Genomic DNA, 15638 nt, shown 5'->3' with positions numbered 1-15638 from the left:
TTATAAAATTTAATTCGTCCTAAGATTTATATGAAACATTTAAAAGATTTTTTATACATTATGCCTATATATCGGAACAACTATGAAACAAGAGGTATAATCTGTAAGGAGTGTATGTGTGTGGCTAGGAGAACCGTTATCGTTTGCGTCGATAGGAGTGTTTAGTCTAAGCTAGAGTAGGTATCGAGTGAGGTGTTTAGGTTTAAGCTGAAATACGTTTTAGAGACTGCGTCTCGAACGTGCGTTTTGTTTAGATCATTATTATAAGATAGGAATAAGGAAGGGTCGACTTTGACTGCAGGAACGTCACTCTGTATCGAACGTTAGTCGAGAGCAATCACAGTTTTACGTTTATGATCTTTTACGTTTACGTTTTATGTCTTTCTTTTATGTTCTTTATGTTAAATAGTTAGTAAATATTAAATAATATAATTACATCGTTACGTTTAGTGTTCACGTATTTGAATCCGTCCACACGCCTTTGAAATGAGAACATAAAACTTAAATGTAAAGTTTCATTTAAATTCATTCAGCTATTTATATTCAATCGTATTAATAATATACATATGTGTGCTCATACATGGGAATAAAAAAAATTTCTTTTTTTTCAATAATTAAAATATGATCAGGAGGTCTTAAAACGTGTATTTCCGTAAAATAAATTTTACAAAATTTTTTTTTCATTATGGGTACTTTGCTTATGTGCGCCTACATAGGTCGGAAAGTAAAAATGCCTGGGCAGTCGAGAATCTCGGCTCGAGAATCCAAATCGTATGCCGTTGACGGGAGGTCGGATTTCAGTTGTTTAGAGCGAGAAGGCAAATGTGAGCCTTTCTCTCTCGACTCCCACGAGGCGATCCGAAATTACTTCGGACAGCTTCGGAGAATCGAGAAAGAGGGCATGCGTCAGTTTGCCTTTGTCGACTTTCCGAAACTCCACGAGCTCACGTACGCGTATCTGGCATGTGTGCGTGTGCACCCGGCGGTGCTTTTCTGGCATCTCTGCCTACGTTCACGTGATAACGTAACACTAGTATTAAAATGTTACTAGAAAATTAAATCTGCTTGCGATTTGTTGCCACTATTGTCACGACATTATTGTCGAGCTTGCAATAGCAAATCCAATGTTGTGAGTTGTAACAGTAAACAATATAGTTTTCAAGGGATGGACACTTCTATTGAAAAGTGATTACTCCTTGGTTTTAAACCGAATCGCAAGTGGCGTTAATTTCTCATTTTTTACGCCTATCATATATCACTTTGTAGCTTATATATGCATATAGCCTTATTATTTATTGCCTGAAAAAATAACATAACAACTGCCGTCAACCAGCAATGAATCATAGATTACCCAGTGTTGTGTGATTGGTATCGCACAGCCGATTTCAGTACTAGCTATGCTGAACGAAAAACAGTAAAACCGCGGGAGTCTAATCTTGTACTTGATAGAAAGAGTACGCAGCAGTTATGTATCTCTATTTATTCAGTGCAAAATCGGACTCTTAAAATTTTACTGTCTTACATGCACTATCCAGAGTCGGCTGTGGCATGCAACATGAAGACAGAACGTCATTTGCGGGTCGACCCAAAAATAAGGTAGGACTATACTTTTTAGTAAGAGTGCTTCAGCCCTGAGTGACACCTATGAATAAACCATGCATTTAGTTTCAAATTTAAATTAGATGCGACCGTTTTCTGAAAAAATTAATACAAATGTAATATTTGAACATTTTGAGGTTAGGCATAGCACACACAATGATTTATTCGTAACATAAGCGTAACTTCATTTTTATTTTCATTTAAAACAGTTTGATTTAGTTGTATCTTTGTTGATAAATTGTGCATTACAGGAATTATAGGATAAAATCTAAATAATTGTTCGATTAAATGACTAAAGTCAGTTAAGTCGATGGTTCCCGTTGAAGTTGCATTATTCTAGGTGCTCGTGTCGAGGCGCTTAAAAAATTTGCGTAGGCCAGTGCGAGGCCTTCGGGACGTTTAACAAACGGATCTTCCTGCAGTTAAATTTGCATACTCAGTCATTCGTACGTGTATACAGAGTCACATATGGTCGCGTTATTCGTGCATACACGAGCTAGGTCTCGATTTCTGCCGGTGTTACATAATAATTACTGCACTGCGACCGACATCGTTGCATTTCACGCGTCCATTATAGCCGATCCATGTGTTCAGTATATTTATAAAGAGCATTATATCGTATAAGTATAAATATCTGTTTCTTCCTTGCAGAAGTTTTTTTTTACGTTAAAACTTTCTGTAGAAATAAGAATTATTATTTCCTTCAAAGATTTACAGTTAGGTAAATATTATATCACGTGAATAATTTATGCAATCTGTAATTTAGATCTTTCTTCTTTAATTGCTGGCTGCCCTTTGGCGAGGTGATTATATCTTTGGTAATTGTGTAAAAATAATATTGTCTTGTGTTGGTAAATTACGAAACTCACTTCGAAGCGTTTACTATGATATTTGATTTGAATATAGACCCTAATAAGCCCATGAAACAGGTTAATTAAGTTTAATTTGACATCTAGGGTAAAATACCTAATTACTGTCATTCGAACGATCAATTCTGACAATGTTGTATTGTTTTTTTATTCATTGATCAAAAACATAGGTGTTTCTTATTATTTGTTGTTATTTAATATTTTTAATTTAAGTTCGACAATACTTTTGTATGTTTCTATAAATGAAAGTATATTACATACTATAATACAGACCTAACCCAACATACGCACAGATTTTCCAGAATAGCTAATATGTATACGTATGTATGTAAGTTAGGTAAACATGATGCATGCGTGTATCTAGAGGTGTATCAACATTGTATTAAATGAAAGGATAGGTTTTTCATTCTTCAGTAAAAGCGACGATGAAGGTAAAGTTTAGCGTATAATTATATTTATAATTATGAAATATATATAATGAAGTACTTGAATACAAATCTGATTATTTAAATAAATGTGTATCGTGTCGCTACTAGGAACAACATATGTACGTGCGAAACGACATAAGTCGAGAAAACGTAAGTCAGTGTATGACTGTCTGGAAACATTGTATAATATACAAAGTTAGGTTAAGTACACGCAATTACAATGTAGATGACAGTAACAGCGTAGAGTTTTGTTTTTATAAGCAAATATCATAGCAGTAATAATTTCAAAGTTTTTAATAAAAAATTTGATAGGTCGTTGTATTACAATTGTTATTCTAATTCAAAAAACTAGTATAATTCAAAAATAATGAAAGAGAAAAAAGTTTTACAGTTTCTTATGATCAATAGGACAGTATATCAACGTTGCATATTTACATTGTTTTTCGAGAAATGAAAGTAACCTTCAATTTTGTTATGTCATCTGAAAGCTTTTGTCAACATGAGTTCATTCGTGAACCATATGATGACCTTCGAGGTCACAAAAGATCGTGAATGAAAGAAAAATTTTGAATATTTCGTAACATCGTGTTTATGACTCTATTAATAACGTTACAAAAGATGTTCAATATGATTTTCTTGTGCACGAATACACATTGTTGTACGAGGTACGGACGCACATGCTTGTTGTATTTTAGTTTTTAAATTATTTATATCTGTGGGCCAGGTCATATCAGGAGGAAACATTCGCAAATACAATGTTATAAATATTCAAAATCTTTCTTTCATTCCCGATCTTCTATGGCCTCGAAGGTCATGATGTAGAAGGTATATGAACGAACTCGTCTTGACAAACACTTTCAGATGTTGTAAAAAAATATATGGTATTCCTTAAAAAAAATTGTGGGTCACCTTCATTTCTCAAAAAATAATGTAAATATGTAAAACTGTTATCTTTTTCATTTTTTTCTAATTAGAATAATTTTCGAAAAAATCGTATAATTATGTTTACAATTAAACAACTATCCTTGCCTTTAATATTTTATGTTTCTTTTTGCTAATAACAAAGTTTGTCGTTTTTCCCTTTTAATCCACTTATATTCTTGTATGTTAGATTTCTTCTTGTGTGTTATTTTTCAAGGTTTATTCAATATTTTATGTAAGACGGTTTTGGGTGACAGTAATTGGGTAGGTGGCTGTAAATGGGCCCCTTTACCCTACCTATAATGGCGGACATACATATACTTACGAACACTTGTTAAGGTTAAATTCTGTTGTTAATAATAAAATACAGGAAAGTTATAAATTAATTAGTACTACGTTTTCTTAATGACATACATATATATTTACAAAATGCTAGATAACTATTAATTAATTTAAATTTTAAACAAGATAACAATAATTAGAGTCTTTCTTGCATTTTGTCTTACGGACATGTACTTACGAACAATATACAATATTATCGATGTCATAACATTGTTTTTAATAGTAAAATTAGATTAATTATTGCATTAACTCATATTAATTCTAGTATTTTGTTGTTCTGCCATTTGCTTTAATGACTGCTGCACAACGTCTTTGCATAGATTGCATTAAACGAATGCATCGATCAATGGGAATCGAAGAATTCCATGCAGCTTTTATTACTTTGTATAATTCGTTAACATTTTCTGGCTTTAAATGTCTTATTTCTCTATTACCGTCGATCCAAAGCATCTCAATTGGATTTAAATCCGGACTTTGTGACGGCCATTCCAAAACATTAATTTTTTTCTCATCCAAAGATGATCGTCGTATGCTTTGGATCATTATCAGCCTGGTAAATTTAATCTGCTGGTAATTTATGGTCAGCAAATGGCTATAAAATGTTCGTAACAATGTTTAAATAAACAAAACGATCCATCGTTCCTTCGATACGACAGACAGGACCTGTACCATTAATGGTCATACAATCCCAAACAAATACGGATCCACCACCTCCTTTAACAGTTGATTTGGTACACTTTGTATTAAATTCCTCGTCAATACGACGTCTTATGGGAGATTTTAGAGGCCAAAATAAGACGAAAATCGAGAATACCAATTTCTTGATTGAGGCTACGTTAAAAAGTTATTAACGTTCAAAGTTTTTTTTTTTAATTTTTTTCTCAAAAGTGCATAGGATTTCGGGGGTATGTCTATTCACCAAAAATAATTGTAATTGACCCCCGCAACCAAAAATAATTTTTCTAGGACGATTTGAAATTTTGTAATTTCGCCGAAAAATTTGTCCAACTACTCGAATTTTTTTCTCAAAAGTGCGTAAAAATTCGAGGGTATGTCTATTCACCAAAAATGATTGTAATTGAGCCCCGCAACCGAAAATAATTTTTCCAGAACGATTTGAAATTTTTTTTTCATCAAAAAATTTAGGCACCTACCCCCCTGTCGATTTTTCTTAAAAATTCGTTCTTGATTTTTAGTAATTTTGTTTGACGTCCCACAGAAAAGTTGTCTAATACTTTTTTCTAGTTCTACATCCCCCCTAAATTTCATTGAAATATATTCACTGTTGTAAAAGTTATGGTCGTTTGAAAATTGGACGATTTTTATGGGCTTTTTCTCATTTTTTAATTTAAGTTTTTAATAGCTTTTTAACGAAGCCTTACTCAAGAAATTGATATTATTGATTTTCGTCTTATTTTGGTCCCTAGAATCTCCTATTAAAATTTTTCCCAAGGGTGGCCGAACACCCTGTATAAATTTTACCGTCAGATCCTAGACGATTGAATTTACTTTCGTCGGTAAATACAACTTTGGACCATTGTTCTTCTGTCCAGTTAAGGTGGTCTCTCGCAAATTGTCGATTCTTTTCAGATATCAATGGTTTGTGCCGTGCCACTTTACTCATTAAAATAAATTTACATAAACGTTGCACAGTTCGAACATTGATTTGATTAGCCAGATGTAGCAATATTTCATTATGAATAACAACAGCAGTCTTAAAACGGACGGCCTCAGAAAGTCGATGTACCAAACAATCTGCTCGTCTGTTGGTTTTACAGGATTTTGGTTTACGGGGAATATTTTGTGTAGTTTTTCGAAGATTAATATGTTGCATGGCTTTATGACAAGCTCCAAGAGAAATGCTAATTGTTGAAAAATATTTGTTATTTCTGGCGTTATATTTTTACCCAAACTCATGATTAACGTTTCAGATCTAGTATACGCTCCATCTAATCACACGAACAAACTAGCAAAAATTGCTTCCGAGATCAACAAATTCAAAACAAATGATGTAAGCACACATTATAATAGCGTTCGTAAGTATATGTCTGCAGCACTGTCGAAGAGTTAAGACAAAGTGTTATTCACCGTCTATAATAGCAAATTATGTAAGAGATACAACAAAGAATAATAGGATCTACGTGAACATATAATAAAAATAGAACGATTTAAGTAACAAAGCTTTTTATAACAAAATAACACCAATGAAAGTGTAATTATTAGCATGTTCGTAAGTATATGTCCGCCACTGTATATTGAAATAATTGGCTTTAACACGATCAACTATTGGTTTTGTATGCATTATGCGATGAGTTGTGCGTTACTTTAATTAGCAACGTTAGTTACTCATTTGACGGTTTAACGTCACCTGAAAGCTCGGTTTCGTTTTCAAAGCTTGCCTTGACACGATCCATGACACTAACGACAAGAGAAATTGCGCTTCGGTGCAGCTGTGCGCACTTGAGCCGAGACGATGCAAATGGGTCACTTCGCAAATCGTTCCATTAGGATGGATCACGATATTTCGTAATTTGATTATCAGGGGGAATGCGTCGAGAAACATAGCCATCATCAATCGGATTTGAGATCTTCATCATTCAAGGGAAACTGGAAATTATATTGGGTTGTTCGGAAAGTTATTTCGTTTTTCTCCTTCGTGAAAAGGAACAATTTTCTTATATTGTGTAAATATTTTATTGAATTGTGTACTGGTCATTTTGGTCCAACATTTTTTGCCATCTTCCTGGTAGTAGCATGATTCCATGCTCGTAAAATGTCTGACCTTTATTTATAAAAAACTGATGCAAGTGATTTTTGATATCGTCGCTTTAAGCAAATGTTTTATCGTTTAAGAAATTTTTTAAAGACCGGAACAAATAATAATCCGATGGTGCCGGATCTGGCGAGTATGGTGGGTGTGGTAGCACATTGAATCCAAACTGCAATAGCTTCTGACGAGTTACTAAACTTGCGTGAGGTCTTCTGGCATTATCATGGCGGAACCCAAATGTCGAGTTTTGAAACGAAACTAAGTCGTTTCATGTGATCACAAACGGTCGAATTCGACAAATTTAACCTTTTAACGATTTCTCGTGTTGTTATTCGTCGGTTTGCTTCAACCGATGCCTTCATTTCGCTTTCGTCGGCTTTAACTGACCTTCCAGAACATGAGCCACCTTCGATATCAAAATTGCAGGAGCGAAATTTTGTGAACGAGTTTTGGCACTGCCATTCTGTTAAAACATCTTCTTATTCTTGCTTGAACAGCGTTCTTACCTTTTCGATAATAAAAAAGCAAAATATGCCGAAAATGCAGTTTTTGATTTTCCACATTTGACGGGACACCAAAGGAACACAATTGCACAAAAGCAAACAAAATTTTTTACAAACAAGCCTTAAAGTGTCAGCTGTGAAAATATATAATGAAAATACGGTTTAGAATAAAGTTGGCTGGTTAAAAATACAATTAACGTCTGTGTTGATAAGAAAACGAAATTACTTTCTGAACAACCCAATAATTTATTCGTTCGAAATGTGCACAATTACACACCGTTACGCGTCTTTTAATATAAACAGATCATAATCTTATCTCCAGCAGGAAACATAAAACTTAAACGTCGCTAACTCGCCGATAGTAATTCAAACAACCCGAAATAAACTAAAACCAAAGATGTAGTATTGAACAGTGTCGAATTCGTTGGAAATGAAAGTAGATCAAAGATAAATTAAAATTAAGTCATCGAGATGGACACAATAGAAATTCACGAAAGTCACGGGGTCACTATAAAAAACGGACTTCCTCAACATGAGTGACAGTTCCAGACCAGTTAAGTAAAGTCAAAAGTCAAGATTAGTTAGCAGAGCAGTTCGTCAAAAAATTCAGTCCATATATAGTACAGTTAACCCAGGATGATGTTTATACACAAGAACATTCGTACGTTGTGGATGAACAGTTGAGAACCACTGTTCTGTACTGAAAACGGATGCAAGATCATTAACGATTTTAGTGGCAAAATCTCGTAAATGATTGATCATAATTGCATGCCATTTAGACCTTCGAATTTGTCCTAGATCGTAACTTACGGTGAATTTAAAGAAATATGAATTTTACTTTGAGGTCTCAGCACCTAATGGCCAGGAAAAGAAATCTTTCACTGTTACATCCTTCTTCTTGATCTAGATAAACTTTGTATAATTTTCTCGCAATATTAATAATCTGAAACGCAACCGAGAGTAAACGTTTAAATCCGACACAATGTATAATTACACGCAAAATAAATGGGTCTAGGTAAATTAGAAATTTCTAAGCAGAGTATTGCAATTAAATTGTTATACTTTTGATCGAGAATAATATTATACCGTGTCATTTAAAAAAATCGAGTTAACCTTGAAATAACTTTAAACAATACGAATAAAAGTGTTACTTTCGTCCCAAAATATTTTATCTAAATAATAGAAAAGATTGTCCCTGTACCTATATCTTATAAAATTAGCAGTTTAGGCGTAATTTGAATAAGTACTCATCTCGAGATACACTGTATACAAGATGATTTAGTTTTTGTGTACATAAAATTTAGGATAGTTTATGAATAAATAGAATTTGTCAATGCGTTGTTAGGTTGATTGCCGTGTTAAACGATAAATGGTTTCTGTGCGTATAATGAACTTTCCATACCTATCATTTCGCATCGTGATCATTTCATGATTACTTTCAATCGCCAGTTTCATTGTGCGGGTGCCGTTGAAAGCCGTTTTCATTATTCTCACGTACAATGCTCAGATTATACCATAATAAAGTCTAAATGATTTTAATAGATTCACGGTTCCTACTGCGTCCTTTTAATCATCTTCTTCAGGGTCAGCATCAATATGCACGAATTTATTTTACTATGGTACACGTACGATCGAAGAAGTTCTGTATACATCGTTAAAAGGTTCAAATCATTTTGTTCAATATTTACATTAATGCAAAATTTAAATATAAATCAATGTCAAGCATTAAGCAAAAGGCATAACATACAAGTAATATATCGGGTGTCCAAGAAGAAAATAAGGTGTAACAATGTAACACGTTCGCTGAAAGAGTAGCGATCCATGTTGTACGAGTTATGAAATTATTAGACTTGTTACTTATTTATCTGCAATCAGGTTACAGTAAATATTGTGCCGAAAGCAAACATAGTTCGATAACACCTATCTTATCATTTTCACTCGATACGATCGGCGGACAATTCAATCGAGATAAAGCGTAAGATAAATTGTTTCCGACATATTTAGAAATCGCAAGAGAAAGAGAATAACGTTTGAGATTTGCATCCTTGTTATTCGTTTGTTCGCAATGACTCGACGATTAAAAATAATTATGACAAAGTATTGTCATCGCCAGTCGATCGGCACTAGAAAAAATCTAGTAACTTTTTTTTTGAATGTCGAAAATTTATTCGATTTCATCATCCTAAAAGAAAAAGTTGCAACTTGTTTGCACTTTTTTATAATATTCAATGTCTCCGATTATGCACAAATTATTATTAATAGTCCTCAAATTATCGCTTGTGCTTCATTACAAATTCAGTAGGCAAACGAAAAACACAAAAAAGCTCAAAATAAAGACTTCGAGCTTTGTCGAGAGAAATTTTCGAGGAAATTATCTCTTCTTATTATTAGCTTCTTATCCTACGCAATCTAGCCTTCGACGATTGTCTTTAAAAAAATCTAATGCTATACCTACAGAAACTTTATTGATGTTATCACCACAAAAATCTCAAAGCATAAATGTATAGTCTGACAAGTCTATTACGTTACATAATAACAAATTAATTGTAATGAAAGCTATATTTTCATTGTTTTTGATTTTTTTAAATTATTTTATATTCCCATTCGCTGATTATGAAATAATTTATCAAAAAATCAAGACTATAAAATTTATGCCAGATTTTTAGTGTTCCTGCCTCGCTGGGCGTCGGAAGGAAATGATTTTGTCGAAAGTTTGAACGGTAAACAAAATTTATACATCGTATGGTCTTATTATGTAAAATTTACAAGGTCGTGTCTTCGTCATCGATCGAAATACAGTCGTGAGTCGTTCAGTGGAACGCGATATCGTATTTATTAGCACCGTTAGACTTTTTTCTTTTTTTAGTTGCTTATTGACAAGATAACCAATAACTGAAAACGAATAGCGCGATCCGTGGCTTCTGCATTATCGATGTTGACGCAGCGAATCGTAATCGGTATCCACTGAAGGAAACTAGCAAGCGCTACAACCAACGCGTTAAAGGAATACATATGTTGAATAATAGAAGCTCGCGAAAGCGCATGAATTTTAATTTGAAACTCCGGGTTGAACCAATTTAACTTGCAAACGCGAATTACCTGCACGATAGCTGAATAATGTATTTTCGTGATCTTATGTGTGATGAAAAACATATTTTAGAAAAATATTATATTTCATTTAATTCTAGTCAGTTTTCTTCAAGATGTAAGAGAAGTGTGCCGCTCATAAAAAATCGTCACAGCAATGTTCTATCATGTTTGAATACTTATTTCGTCATTTAAATATTTTATAAACATTGCATAATGCAGTATTATCGTAGCGTCAGTAGGCTTACTTAGTTTGATTAAATACTTTATTAAGATCGATATAGAACGCTTCTATTGCATACATTGGAATAATATTGGCACCCTTAAATAAACAAATTAGAGATGAGCTTTGTTTCATCAAAGGCAAGATATCCCACAATTTACCGACTTATTGCATTTTACTTTTTACAACTTTCTATGCACGTTCCAATGACGCCTACGTAAACAGTAAACCTGCATTAGCAATATACGCATTCAATTAGCATTAGTCAGCACACATAAACACAACAATCGGTGAACATTTTATAAGTCGAAACGGTTGTTTTGTTCACATTGTATCTTTTCAATGATAACTAAAAGAGTAGAATGTTTATTTAATAGCGCGCAAGATACATTTTTTAATGTACAAAGTATATTTATGCTATTATGATTATAAATCACACATTTGGTCCCGTTCAGGCCTTAATTTAGTATCAGTTGTTTAACGTTTGAATAAAAAAAAATGGAAATACAATTTCTATGTACTCATTGATGAATACGTACAGTCAAAATTGGCGCCACGCGCCGTTTCTCAACCAATCGTGCGCGTGGGACGTAGGGTGCAGTGAGAGGCGCGAAGTTTGCCGTGCCATTCGAAAGTATACGAAGTTGGCCGAAGATATCCGACCGTATACGCGACTCGGCACAGTCGACCGGCGAACCTCGTCGCGGTAACGTGTTTTGTGTTTTTCGTGAACGGTGTCGCACGTTGGATCTTGGTGACGTTTGTGCTCTTTCTTCTGTTCGTCGGTCAGTGTCAGTAACAGTGCACGTCGAGATCATGTATATTTGAATCAACTTGGTAGAAGTCGACGATCAAAGAAACTTGAAACTCGAAACTTTTCACCTGTTTTGCATACCATTGCGACTTGTCATCTGGACGCACTTACGTAAGTCTCATAACTTTGATCATACTGTACGCATTGTATATTATCATTATTATTATTATAACGATTGTCAGAATGTATTTTCCGAACGGCTCGTGGTACTTTATATGTAAGGTTTCATCGCGATGAACGGTAAAGATTCAAGCGGCCGGTATCGATAATCGAACGGTCACGTTGGCGACGTGCCATTGCGCGACACGTTGGTAGATTGATCGAACCGTTTTTAATCTATGAAACTATGTGATGCGTAAACGATATATTTAGAGTGACAGTTTTCATCCTAAATTCTACAATTTCTTACGATCGTTCTCAGACTCTGTTACGGATGTAAGTCGAGTAGATGCAAAGGCGCGCGATATACACAGTGTTCGCGATAATTTAGACCAGCGTTTTTTCTCGTAAACGGTAGACACTAGAGAAAAATGGAAGAGGAGAAAGTTGTAGTGTATTTTACTGACAATATGATAGCGTGTTCCAATTTTTTGTATTTGCAATATTTTTTGAGAAACGAAAGTGACCTTTACTTTTTTAAATGGAATGCTACATGGTTTTTTATCATATGAGAGCATGCATTGAGACGAATTCAACCATGTAATATAGTATGACCTTCAAGGTCAAACAAGGTCAGAAATAAAAGAAATAAGTCTAACATTTTATAATACATATTGTATTTACTAGTATGTTAATTTTTCTGATAAAACTATATCGTGTTCAGTATGACTTCCATTAGTAAGAACGCATTTCTAGGTTTTGCTGATCACACTCTTACAATTAGTAGTTTCTACCAATGTTGCACTGGATATGGATACACACGCTCTTTTTATTTTAGTTTGCAAGTCGTCTAAATTTCTCGGCGATGTAGTGTAAACAATATCTTTAATATTCCAACGAAACGAAAGATACACGTTTTTAACAACATTTTTTAGTTTTAAAATAATTCCTTAGACAGCACAATGCGTCTAATATATTATCAAGAAAAATACTTCATTTTTCAGATGTTGATTTGATTATATGTAAAACATCCAACAGTTTTTTAACTGTAATAGGTTTTTTAAAAGGTTATATTTCTTTTGGAGGATCTAAAAGTTTTTCAGTATCAGTTCAAATAATCTGATGATTACTATCATACATTCTAAAAAGCCTGCTTAGAATTTATTTTACCTTTTTATAAACATAAATATTAAATGCAAAAATGAATGTTTAGTTATGGCTGTTTGAAAATTGGACCATTTTTATGGGGTTTACTCAGTTTACGAGTGAAGGAACAACTTTTTCAATATTCTTAGAATTTCTACATATTCTTCCCCAAAATACGCGTTGTTTGCATTTTGAAACATTAAAATCCTTCAACCCACTTAGAAGTTATGAAGTTTTAAAGATTTGCATGAAATTTTAGGGCAACATTTCTAACCTCACATTATATTTTCGGTAAGGAATTTTTTTCTAGAAAGTGCGTAGGATTTCGGGGGTATGTCTATTCACCAAAAATGATTGTAATTGATCCTCACAACCAAAAATAATTTTTCCGTGTATGATTTGAAATTTTTTAATTTAATTTTTTAATAACTTTTTAACGAAGCCTCAATCAAGAAATTGATATTCTTGATTTTCGTCTTATTTTAGTTTCTAGAATCTCCCATTAAAATTTTTCTCAGGGGTGGCCGAACACCCTGTATACATATAAAACAGTATAAAGTCGAGAATGTACTTGGCGATCAATGAAGTGAAACTCCCGCGTAGGAATTTCATTGTCGTCTACCGTATCGATGAGAAACACGATTGAAGGTATTCCTGCTTTTTAATAACGCGAGTCATTCTTGGAAGTATATATAGTATATACTTTAGCGATAAAAATTGCTTATCATGGCGTCATTCGTTAATCCTGGTATGTAAATCTTTGTGTTTCTCTGTGTGTTTAATGACATCGAAAGTCGTAAAGATAAAGGTTAGGACGAGAAACGGACGAAGTTCACGAGAAGAGAAAAATAACACGGCGTGTGGTCTTCTTTTTGTTTTGCTCGGACATAACTTTTGCTCTCTGATAGCGTTAACATAATGCAAACAACGATCCACTCGATATTGGGACGATAATTTTGGAAAGGTCTGAAGTAGCCAAAGTTGAATAGACTAAGACTGGTAATTTCTTGATTGTGTATTTTTCGTGGACGAGTGATACGTGTCCATCATAGCATAACGTTAGTAACTCATGCACGATCGTTTCGAGCTGCGATTCACTGACCTACATGACGCGTATAATTTAACTGGACACGGTTTCGGGTTCTATTGAGTTTACGACCTTTTTAACTCGATTCTGGGATCTGTTTCTTCGTTCTAATAATGGAGGATTATTTTTACCGCGGGATCGTTGCTGTTGAATTTTTTGCGATTGTCGCGCTGTCGGACGGCGCACGTGAAAAATTTGTACGAGCATTCTACACCCTATAAATTGAACGTTTTTCGTTGTTTACAAATTTTATGTACGATTATTTGCACTATTTTAAAGAAATTATCGCACAGTGAGTTGTGCTAATAGGTCAACGATCAAAACAAGGATTAGTCGAAATACAAATTTCTTGCGCAAATATCATTAGAAACTATAGATTACTGTCAACATAATAAAAAAAACAATATCTTTCTTCGATAACGTTTTAATTAATCTCTTTATTGTCTCATAGATTACACATCATGTTTAATGTTCATTTATTTGTTTAATTATGCTGTTTCCCACCTTATCATGAGTCGTAGAACACGTTTACGAATTTTACTGTTACCAATAGAAAAGTCGCATCTCCCCAATTTTTGTTCTCACACAAACAGATCTTTATCACCTGATTTATTGGTTGTTAATCATTCTTCGTCTTTTTATACTTACATAACTACAAGATAGGTTTTTTTTTAAAGAAGTCGCGCTTCGCGTTTGAGTAGGTACGCAATGTTTATTCTGCCTATCAATTTCGAAGGAAACTTATCAAACATCTATACGATGTTCTTCTTTTTTTTCTTATATAGTTGTACACTTGACGATAAAATTGTTAATTGTACGCTTTACGGTATGTTTAAACGCGAACGTGCAAACGAATGACCTCGAACGTTTTTAGGAACGAGAATATCTTGAGGCAACCTACTTCGCGGTACGGAACATATTTTCGAGAGAATTGTTTGGAAATTCGTTGTCGATCGCGACCCCCCCGCCGAAGAGAACTATTAAGTTTCTATTTTTACACGTGACGAAGGTTCTCAACCGCGGAGAAAGAGGATTCGCATGATTCTCAATTTCTATTTTTTATCCAATCTCTCCCTATTTTTCCGTTAGCTGCAGTATTTCATAGCTAGATGAAGATCGAATCGCATCGGAAATCGGAATCGCGTCGAAAAGCATGCGGTAGAAACGCGTTATTATCTTTTAGATACCATACGTTTTGCTCACGTGGAGAGACGAGGAGTCGCGCACGTGACACGTTCGGGATAGCGATAGCAAATAAAAGAAGCCAAGTATGTATTTGTAGTTGAGAATCTCTGGTATCCGTGACTCGGGCTCGTGGCACGAGTTACCGCGAAATAGCCGCCGCAAGGAACACGTTTAAGGATGTGTGTTCGTAGATTTTACGATTGCAACTTCCAAGCAATGCACGGAAGTCCCAATCGATACTTCCATAATTACCTGTGAACACGAAGGGATTCTAAGGTATTGCGAGGAAAAAAGAATCCGGCAGTTGGAAAGTTCAAAGTCGTTTCTGCATTTTTTCGTGAAATGTAAAAGGGGTAGAGTGCTGCGAGGGTCACCCATGATCCATGGCGTTTCGAGGAAGAGTAGCACGGCCTTGGAGCTTCTGAATTACGTTGTAAAAATCAAGTGTTAAAGTAGTCTAAACATTCTTTGATCGAGATTTTAACGTAGGAAGAATAGTCCGCAGGGAATAGTTAAGAACAGTAGCGCTTTTCTTTAACACTTTAACTGCCACATTATCCATATA

The 15638-nt window shown here is 34.2% G+C and overlaps 1 protein-coding gene across 3 annotated transcripts in view; it reads left to right on the top strand.

Annotated features, from left to right (window-relative positions):
* The first annotated feature begins 1470 nt into the window (after positions 1-1470).
* LOC122400702 overlaps positions 1471-15638 on the top strand; it is a 46736-nt gene continuing 32568 nt past the window's right edge. For 2 of the 3 annotated variants that reach the window (XR_006259379.1, XM_043402285.1), the window contains exon 1: positions 11434-11667. The gene's annotated coding sequence lies outside the window, so the exon portion shown is untranslated. Of the gene's footprint in view, positions 1597-11433; positions 11668-15638 lie in introns of those variants that run through there. The other variant, XM_043402286.1, reaches the window with a different exon arrangement.

Source organism: Colletes gigas, unplaced genomic scaffold (genome assembly GCF_013123115.1).
Source record: "Colletes gigas isolate AHSC1104 unplaced genomic scaffold, ASM1312311v1 Colletes_gigas_Sc00020, whole genome shotgun sequence".
Lineage (NCBI taxonomy): Eukaryota > Metazoa > Arthropoda > Insecta > Hymenoptera > Colletidae > Colletes > Colletes gigas.
The sequence above is the reverse complement of the archived record's forward strand: the minus strand, read 5'-3'. Positions and strand labels throughout refer to the sequence as shown.